This window comes from Humulus lupulus, chromosome 6 (genome assembly GCF_963169125.1).
Source record: "Humulus lupulus chromosome 6, drHumLupu1.1, whole genome shotgun sequence".
NCBI classification, from domain to species: Eukaryota; Viridiplantae; Streptophyta; class Magnoliopsida; order Rosales; family Cannabaceae; genus Humulus; species Humulus lupulus.
In genome coordinates, this window is record NC_084798.1 from 67,689,608 (window position 1) to 67,699,859 (window position 10,252).

Genomic DNA, 10,252 nt, shown 5'->3' on the forward strand with positions numbered 1-10,252 from the left:
ATTTAATGTCTCTCACATTTAATTTAATTAATCACACAATAAAATTTAACCTAAGGTCTATTCATGGAATAAAATTCCCCACTTCGGTAAAATTAGGCATTTAACACAAAATGCCCTAAAATTTCCATTTTCTTTTAGGTTTATTATTTTTTACCAAAATTTAAATTTTATGAATGTATTCTATGCCCAAAATATAATTGCCATAATTTTTCATTTTATTTTCCGAGATTTTTACCCGATCAGGGTTTTTGCGTCAGTCCAGGACCGAAAGTCTTATCTTGACTTTTAAAATCACAAAATTCATATTTTGGCTAGCAATAACTCATGGAATAATTACAAACAAAATATAATATTATTTAAAATAATATTCTTAACCCACGGGAAAAAATCCCGACCCGAGTCGTTTAAAGGTACCCGAAAACGCAGGACGTTACAATTGCAATCTCTAAAAGAATATGCCACTACTTCTGGTGACAAGTACTCCTTCGTGAGGAGGCTATCTCCAGAGAATGCTGCCATCTACAGTTTGAAATATAGATATAATGGGAAAATTTTGAAATATGCAGGATCTCAAGAAAAAACCAAAGTATTTGATGACTTTCACAGTTGGCCTTGACTAGAAAAACAATATTGTTGCAGTAGTTAAGAAGGTATTAACTAGGTCGTCCAGTCCTTGTATTTTTTATAGTATACAAGTTATAACTAGGCTTTTCTAATTTTAGTGGAGTATTGGGACCAGTGTATTGATATTAATACTTATTTTTGTCATAGCTTTATGAGGATTTTATGATTAAGCTTTTTCACTATGATGACCGGGTTACTGAATGGGATGAATTTGAATGGTCAAAGAATGCAATTCATGTTAGTGTCAGAAAGCAAACAAAATGGTAAGATTATATTGTTATTTTTGCCTTTTTGGTTTCTCACCTAAATTAGGTTTTGAACATATAGATAATTTTTCATCAGTTCTTACCTTCTTTGCTGTATATAAACTTCTCATTATTCTAATTGTGACACTTTTACACGTGTTGCAGGTGGTATGCAAAAAGGTTTTTGCATCCTGATATCGTAGCAGGTTATGAATATATTTTTATATGGGATGAAGATTTGGGAGTAGAGCACTTTAATGGAAACAAGTAAGTTTCTGTTTGACCATTCATTTTTCTCCATTGAATCCCTTTATTAAATGATTCTTCCAATGGACCATCATAATTTACCAGGTACATTGAGCTAGTTAAGAAACATGGTTTGGAGATCTCTCAACCTGGTCTTGAACCCAACAATGGACTGACATGGGAGATGACAAAGAGGAGAGGAGACCAAGAAGTTCACAAGCGAGTCTCACCCTTTCCCCCTATCTCAATTGTCATGAATTCACACTCACAAGTTTACATATCATCTGATACTTCTGTTCAGTGCCTTCTATTTAAAAATGATTATAGATTTTACTACATGTCAGGGATGCAATTGAGAGACTGGGCTGGTGTAATGATCCTCGTCAGCCTCCTTGTGCAGCGTACTCCTTCCTCTTTTCTTCTCCTTCATTTTTCGTATTTTAGGCTTGCACCATGCGTACATGATTTTCAATACTATTCATTTGTTGTTATTTCACACAGCACCAACAATGAAATTGTGAGGAATATCAGTTTAGTTAAATCATGAGATTTTCTAAACTAAAAATGGGATTAAGGTTGTTTATCGGCTTTTTTACACAGTCAGGAAAATTATAATTGTATTGGATGAGATATTGGTCTGTGCATTGTTTTCAATATTTGATTTTTACTTATAAAATGAATTAAAATTGTGTTTGGATGGTTTGAGCTTTTATGAATTGAGTCACAAGAGCCACTTTCATTAGATAGAGCCCACCTGGAATTGATTCTCATATGAATATTTTTCTGTTTTATGGAAATATATTTTGAACAGTGTAAAGTTTAACAGTACCTTTTGAATATGTTTCAGGTTTGTGGAAATTATGGCACCTGTCTTTTCTCGAAAAGCTTGGCGGTGTGTATGGCACATGATTCAAGTATGGTGTGTATGTATGGTTATTTAGTTAGGCTAAAAAGCTTAAAAATTCATGCAACTAGAAATCTTAGAAGTTCTCGTGAAATCTAAGTTGGAAAGAGGAAGGAAAATAAAAAGCTAGTGCTTTTCTCTTATAATAATGAATGTATTTTCTTGATTTGGTTTTCTGTGTTTAATGGTAAAACATTAGACCAAACCAATCCATCTGTTTAGTTTGATTTGGTTTCTCAAGTTTCAAATTGTAAGATGAAACTATAACCAAACTAAGAAAAAAACACGTATCAGTTCAAGAAAGAGGAAAAGAGGGAGCATTAAACAGTATCCTTGGAGGAAGAAAAGCATACATATAAATATGTATTTGTATTATAACTTTATAAGGAACAATATTATTAAGTACATGGCTGGAATGGAATTGCATCAGTTCCTATGTTAACTTGAGTTTCTTATGATACTTTTTGTACATGCGTCTAATTCCCTTTTACTTTTTCTGTCTCTTGTAACTTTTATAGGTTTTGGTGGGGAGGCTTTTGGAAGGTATTGAATTTATTTATTTAGTTTTTTTCCCCTTATCTTGTCTAATTAGTTCTCAGGCAAACTTCCATTAAACTTTTTAAAATTGTTCATGGATTAGCAAATAATTCATTTGTAAGGTACATATTGCATACCTAGACTTTAAAAGTGTATACTATAGACATTCGTTTTGCATTAAAAAAGAGCATTACAGAACTTTTTATGATCTGCTGTTGGCTGTGGCTTTTTTGCTGTTGTGGATATACTCGGGTCTCCATTGCCCCTGTTTTTTTATGCACTACCATTCTAACTTTGGCCCTTTTAACTTTCAAGTGTCTCATTTTACCATTCTAATCATGTTTTGGCCCCTTATTTTATTGTTGACAAAAAAAATTAGGTCTGGGGTAGTGACAATTCATGTTTTTGTCATACTTACAATATAATAAAAGGCCATGTGACCTTTGTCAAAAAAAAGTATGATAAAAGGTAAATAATAATATTAAATTTTTATTATGTAGCCTTCAAATATGATTTATGCACTTGTTGTTGTTATGATTATTTATTTTTCTGAGGGGAAGAGGTTTTGTATATACTAATGTATGAGTGTTCTGGTGAGAAAGGAAGAAGATGATTTTTGACAACTTCAGGATGAAATCTTTTAATGGAAACCTTTATTTGGGAAGTAAAAGTATTAATATTAGATTCTTTAACTAACTTCTTAGATTCTGCAATTTGAATATGCCATGTACTTATCCTATTCCTATGTTACTTTTATTAATTTGATGAAGAAGAAAGAACAATCACCTTGTCCTCTATATCTTCAATTAACACTGAAGAAATTAAGATGTGTTTTCATGTTTTAAAAAGTTTTCCTTGTGTATTTTTAAGACTACAAGTAAAACTTTAGTTGGTGTTAACTGTTTTCTTGTGTCTGTCTTCCTATTTGGTTGCAGTTGGAATTTATATGATACCTAATGCAATTAAGATGGTGTTATATTTTGTTCCTACTGTTAGAAAGAACATTGAAGTATCTAATTGGAGAATATTCACTCTACTTGCTTGGACACAGGTAAGTTCATCACAAAGGCTTTTTTTCAACTACATAAAAGTTCTAGATCAATCTTGCACCAAGTTTTTTCTTAGAGGTTGAATTTAGCAACTAGCATTACTTTGAGGGTTTAAGAAATATACTAGAATTCATATTTTTGCTATTATTTCGCTTTCTTGACAAGAAACAGATTTTAGTTTATTAATACATAAAGATAAAGTATCTTTCTTTAGTGGAAATTGTACTATCTAATTCTCAACTTTCGACATCAAATCAAAGCTAATTAATTCTTAGCATTTCTGTTCATTGTAATCTTTCTGATTCTTATGCTAGTTAATTATAAACATGAAAGCATACTTACTGTTAACTGCGGCTAGTGGAATAATGCAGATAAAGCCTGCCATAGGACCAACAAAGCAGATCATGAAAATTGGTGTGAAAAGTTATGACTGGCATGAGCTTTTCCCAAAAGTTTTTCTCTGTTCCTTTGTATATAGTTTGTCCAAAAAAATTAATGAGAAACCTGGTATAGCTACTAAATCTAACCCAAAAAAAATTGCTTCTCTTGCAGCACAGAATAACGCTGGTGCAATAATTGTAGTATGGGCTCCTATAGTAGTTGTGAGTGTTGTTTGTCATACTCACTTCTTGATAATATCTGCACTAGTTATGGAAGCCCATCTTAGTTTAAATTTGTTAATGACGAACACTGTAAAATATCTTGAACAAAGAATTAGGGAAGAACTTAGAAGCTTAGTTTATAGATCAACCTAGTCTAGCATAAACTAATCTTCTAAGTTCTAGACATTTCATGGACATTATTTTACACATTATTTTATTTCTACTTTAGAGGTATATTTCATGGACACACAGATATGGTATTCTATATTCTGTACAATATTTGGTGGACTTTATGGTATTTTGCATCACCTTGGTGAGGTAAGCCATTTCTTCTATATATTTCTCACTATTAGAGTACATTGGTAATGTTCTTACTCTGGTGTGCTATAAATCCGGATGTTAGGAATGTTGAGAAGCAGATTCCACACCTTGCCATCAACATTTGATGCTTGTCTGATTCCACCTTCATCAAAAAATGACAAAAAGGGATGAAAATGTTTCTTTCAAAATATATTTCATGTGGTATACAATTTTTATGTTTTTTTATTAATCTATATTTTTTAATGATCTCCAGGTCCGTACAGCGATCCAATGGATACCCAGACCATACATAGTATGGGTTAACATCATCTTCTCTACCAACTCAGCATAGCCAACCTCCTCCTGTGCCTAGAGGTCCTCCTGGTGGAATGTATCAGAGCTTACCACATTATTATTGAGATAAGTTTTGGTTTTTTTCATTGATATGTTACTTTAAAAGAGTGACCTTCCCTATGTTGCCCACACCCCAAATTTTGATTTTGTTTATGATTTCTTTTAAAATGTATGTCATCTATGTTCGTGCTAGTAGGTATGTCTCTGTGGTTTGCTTTAGAGGACTTGTAAAATGTTTTTTGATTTCTAATGGAGGACATGTTGATTTTTTTTTTTAAAGTGCTTTCTTTCTGTATAAAGTGGTTGCGTTTTATTTTCATGTTACTAGCACAAGCTCTCTGTTTTGTATGCTTGATTCTTGATTGCTGGTTTGAGTTTAAATGGGTATTTTCTTCAGGTGTATGAGAAGCTTCTTGAGAGATAATGCTTTAAATGCTTGTGTTGGTTTCGTGAAATGCAGAGAATGAAATTCTTGAATATATTATATGGACTACTGAAAATTTGTTGCTGGTTCACTTCATCTGTCTCTATGTTGCCTTCTAGTTTCTTTTAAGGATCTTGATATTATATTATTTGCTTGTAGAACTTATTTTAAAGCATACTAGAGATTTTTCAGTAAACTTATTAATGGTGTCATATGCGTACTTACTATACATAATGACTACTGTAATGCATGTTGGTGAATTGGATTGCTTACTTATTTATAATGGTTATATTTGATAATGGTTCAAGCCTGTCTATGAGTTTGATTTGCTATTTTGTATTGCAAGTAGCTCTGGCTGATATTCTTTTCTTTTCCGGGTCATGTATAGAATTAAACTTAATATCAAGTAATAAACCATAGATCAGTTTTTTTGAACATTTTAATTGAATTTGACATTGGAATTTGACAAAGTATCAGGATTTTAGTTCATCTTGTTCAAATTAACCATCATCAACTATGGATAATGGTGTCTTTTATACTTGCATTTAAAGTTAACTATACATGGAAAGCCTCTTGGACCAGACTTTATGCGAGTATGGGTTGATGCTGATAGTGTTTGGTTTCTTTGTTTGCTTTGGTGTAGTTGTGAATTCATTATTTTGTATGTGGTGTCCTCTCTTGGAAATTATTTCCATAGCATTTTTCTTGAAGTAATTTTTTATGCTAGACAATAACAATAAAATATTTCTTTGTTTATTTTGCAGATGTGACAAGCAAAATAGAAAAGGATACTTAATTTTGAAGGCTTTGTGATGGGTAACTGTAAAATATTTTGTGCTCAAAGTAGTAACTTTTCAATATGTTGAATATTTAAGACTACTTGAATACTTAAAGAACATTTTGTTGTTGATGACAGTGTTGAATGTTTTAAACTAATTTTTGGATTGTTAATACAATGTTGAAAGTTTTTACGTTTTGTTATTTGAAAATCAAATTCATTTGATGATGCTATTATATATTAGAAAGTTAATTTTAATTATATAAATAAAAAATAAAATTATAATAGAATAAATTAGTGTTATATAAATGAATATATAATGAGAATTTAAACTTATCTAAATATTAAAATAATACGAAAAATGTGTTATAATATCTATTACAATAATACTTCTTATAAGTAAAGAATTTTGTTATGCAAACTTCATTATATAACACAAAAAAATGTGTTATACTAAAGTGTAGTATAACACAAATTTATAAGTATTGAAATGTGTTATATAATCGACTATAAATAATATAATTAAACACTTATCTATTTATTAAAGTAACACAGAAAGTGTGTTATCGTTGACAGTATAATAACACATATGTATAATAATGATAAAGTACCCTGACCTACGATAAAATAATCGGTCTAACACTTCAAAAAGTGTTATGGTATGTTTTGTTAACACATTTTTGGTGTTATTAAAAGCATTTTTTCTTGTTGTGTTATGGGGTCCTGCATCTGAATAGAAGACTAATGAGTCATTCTCTGAGGACCTGCTTCCTGAATAGATGACTAGTAAGTCAATCTCGGAGTGGGTGACTAATGAGTCACACCCCGCATAGGTGACTAATGAGTCACACCCCGCATAGGTGACTAATGAGTCATACCCTGTGTAGATGACTAATGAGTCCATCTCTGTCTAGGTGACTAATGAGTCACACTCTGTATAGGTGACTTATAAGTCACACTCTGTATAGATGACCAATAAGTCTATGTATATGTGGATGACTAATGAGTCATACCCTGTATAGGCGACTAATGAGTCACACTCTGTATTGGTGACTAATAAGTCACACTTGGTATAGATGACTAATAAATCAATCTCGGTGTGGATGACTAATGAGTCATACCCTGTATAGGTTACAAATGAGTCAAGCTCTGGAGGTCCCATACCCTCCTAGCCATGTGACATGTAGGTCACCATAGCCTTTCTGGCTTTGGCTCTAACTAACTAGCCCTTAAACTAGACAAGCGCTTTTAATTTTCATTGACCTTGAGGTCAGTCCAGCATTAATGCTCATTTGAGTCATTCAATGCAGATATCGATTAGATCTAGTCTTTTATCGGCTTGCGTTAAACACGATAAGGTCGTACTTGACTTATAAGTCAATCCCATGTGACCAGTGCTCAATACCACTGTCGAACCTGACTAATGAGTCACAACTTCATAGTTGATATTGACACCATTGCCAATCCCTGACTAATAATTCAGGGCTTCCTCATTTAGGTAATACAAACAAACATATATCATATGTCAAATATTCAGATATAAAGCATTTGGCATGCTCACTCAGTAATCAAAAGCATAATTATAATCATGCACAATTACAGAGACTCAAGCTCTGATCAATCTCATAATCATTATTCCTAGCATGCCCTAATTACATGTTTCTCGTGCATCACATGCATCACATTTAATCACTTGACATGCCTCAACAATAACCATGCATGTCACATTTAACCATCCAACATGCATCAAGAATAACCATGCATGTCATATATACACAGGGTATAGTTTTCGTACCTTTGGTCCAAGCACAGGTTACCAATAAATGAGCCACAAGCACGATCCTGATTCCAAGCCCCTAGTGATAACCTATTCACAACCATAATATGAAACCTCATCAAAATGAGTAAATAAATACTTCCAAACCCAACCCAAGCCTCCGAGACATCGAATCCCACTCAACTAGGTAGTAGGATCGATCCCAAGCCTTTAGAGTTAAGTTCCCATGCTTAAAACATCAATTTGGCCAAAAATGGCATCAAGCGTCATGGCCTTCCCGGCAAGCGTCGCGGCCCTTAGGCTTATCAGCAACCTCCACCTGCTTCAACAAGCCAGGGCCACGGCCCAACCACGAACCAGCCATTTTTCCTCGTTTTCTCCATTTTAAAACCTTCCAACAACATATCCAAACATCCCTAAATCATAAAATCAAAGTTCCCAAACATCCTAATCATCCAAAACCATTAAATCCCAAGTTTCAAATCACCCAAAAACTCATTAAAACACAAAAATCCAATTCAAGCTTAAAACTTTAAAAACTTAGAACTTAAAACTTGGATTACCTTCGATTTGGTTGTTTTCCAACTAAATCCTCTGGCTAATAAGCTTCTAATCTTCCTTAGAATCGCTATGCCTCGATCCTCGCTTGACTCCGAGTCCTAGAACTCAAGTTTCCTTCGAAAATGCTATCGGGAGACGAAAATGGAACTTTGAGGGAGAGAGAACGTACAAAACGTTATTTTTATTCCTTTAAAGGTTACTTCAAGCTTAAGTAGCCTCAAACAAATCCTAAGGCTTGGGGTCCCGAAAACACTCCCGGAGACAAAATAGTCAAAACCTCCAGAATTTCCCCCTGATCTTACTAACTCCCAATTTATCATCAAATTCTTGTTCCCATTACCCAATAACTCGGTAATGCTCTAAATACCCCTTGCCTCACTCCGAGTCAAGAATAAATCTCGTTGTGACTTTCCCACTAGCTTACCTCCTAGGATCGTCTTGTGTTGAGTAACCCTAGCATAACCAAATAATAATAAAGCACCACACACATACCACATATATGCCAAATAAGCCCGAAATGGCCAAAATATGAAAATCACCTAATTAATCAAAAATGGGTTCACATGCATATTTAATACTCCTAAACATGCATATAATAATTTAATAACATAATAAATCAATTATGGCCCTCCCGACCTCCTAATCAAGGTCCTAAACCTTATTTGGAAATTTGGGGCATTACAGAAAGATTGAGGTGCTTAGAGCGATTTGAGCAAAAATTAATCTCTCTTATCGTACCTTCACCCTAGCCTATCATTACAAGCTTGATAAAGCCCTATTGATCTTTTGCGTGGTATTTGTCTACATTAGTGGAAAGTGGATCACTAAGTAACTTGTGGAGGCATTATTTAAGCTTTAGGACCAAGGCCTAGTTTGATTTGGGTGATTGACAATGTTTAGGAAAATCTATGCATGCACTAAAGGGAGAAACAATTGACTCATATTTTGACAGAAACATTAATACTTGAAGATTTTTGTTTAAAGCTTGTGTAAGTGTGAAATTTAGTTTCTCTTATTCAATAAAAAAATTCCTGAGAGTTTTCTCCATTTTAGCATTGGCAAAGTAAATTTTATCCCCTCCTGTTGTGTCTTGTTTTTATTGTCTTCCAATTTTTGTTCTTTTGTTGTTCAATTTGTGGTGTCTTTTGTTTCTTTAGTCATCTTTTTAGATTCATCACTTGAGGGCGAGCAATGTCATAAGTTTGGGGGTATGATAACTCTTGAATAAAGAGTATTTTTATACTTTTCAACTTATAATTAGAGAATTAGGTTGAGTGATGTTTGTTTATTATTGTTATTTTTAGTTAATTCCTTTCTTTTTTTGTGTTCTTTGGTGTTCTTGTGTCCATTTTGGTGTTTTAGAGATTAAAGTAGAAAAAAATGAATATATGCATGATTTTTTCAAAGAAAATATTGAAAAGTGAATTGGCTTTAAGTTATTTAGTTTGTGCTGAATTGTCAGGTTTTTCTAGAGCAAAGGAAATTTTGTTGGAACATTTTCAGTAGATAACAAAGAGGGAAATCCAACATAAAAGGGAGAGACATGTGTCATTTCATTAATTGACATGTCAAAGGGTGGTGAGGTGGCAAACAAAATTAGAGGTATTGGAATGCATTTTGGAGTAAATTCTAGGAGAAGAAAAGGAAAGGAAGATCACGTGTGAAAGGAAAGATGGGAAATTTTGTACTTAGACTACTAAATTGGGTAACCTAGAGGAAAAAGAAAAATAGAGAAACCAGCCACATTTTAAAGGGGGATCTGCCATTTTTGAATGGAGATAGACAGAGGACAAGAGAGAAAATGAGAGACACAACAAAGAAAAAGAAGAAGAAGAGGAAAAGGAGAGAAGC

At 33.1% G+C, this 10,252-nt stretch overlaps 1 pseudogene; it reads left to right on the forward strand.

Moving 5' to 3' along the window:
- Positions 1–442: 442 nt before the first annotated feature.
- Positions 443–2,215, forward strand: LOC133784063 (uncharacterized; annotated as a pseudogene).
- Positions 2,216–10,252: the final 8,037 nt, after the last annotated feature.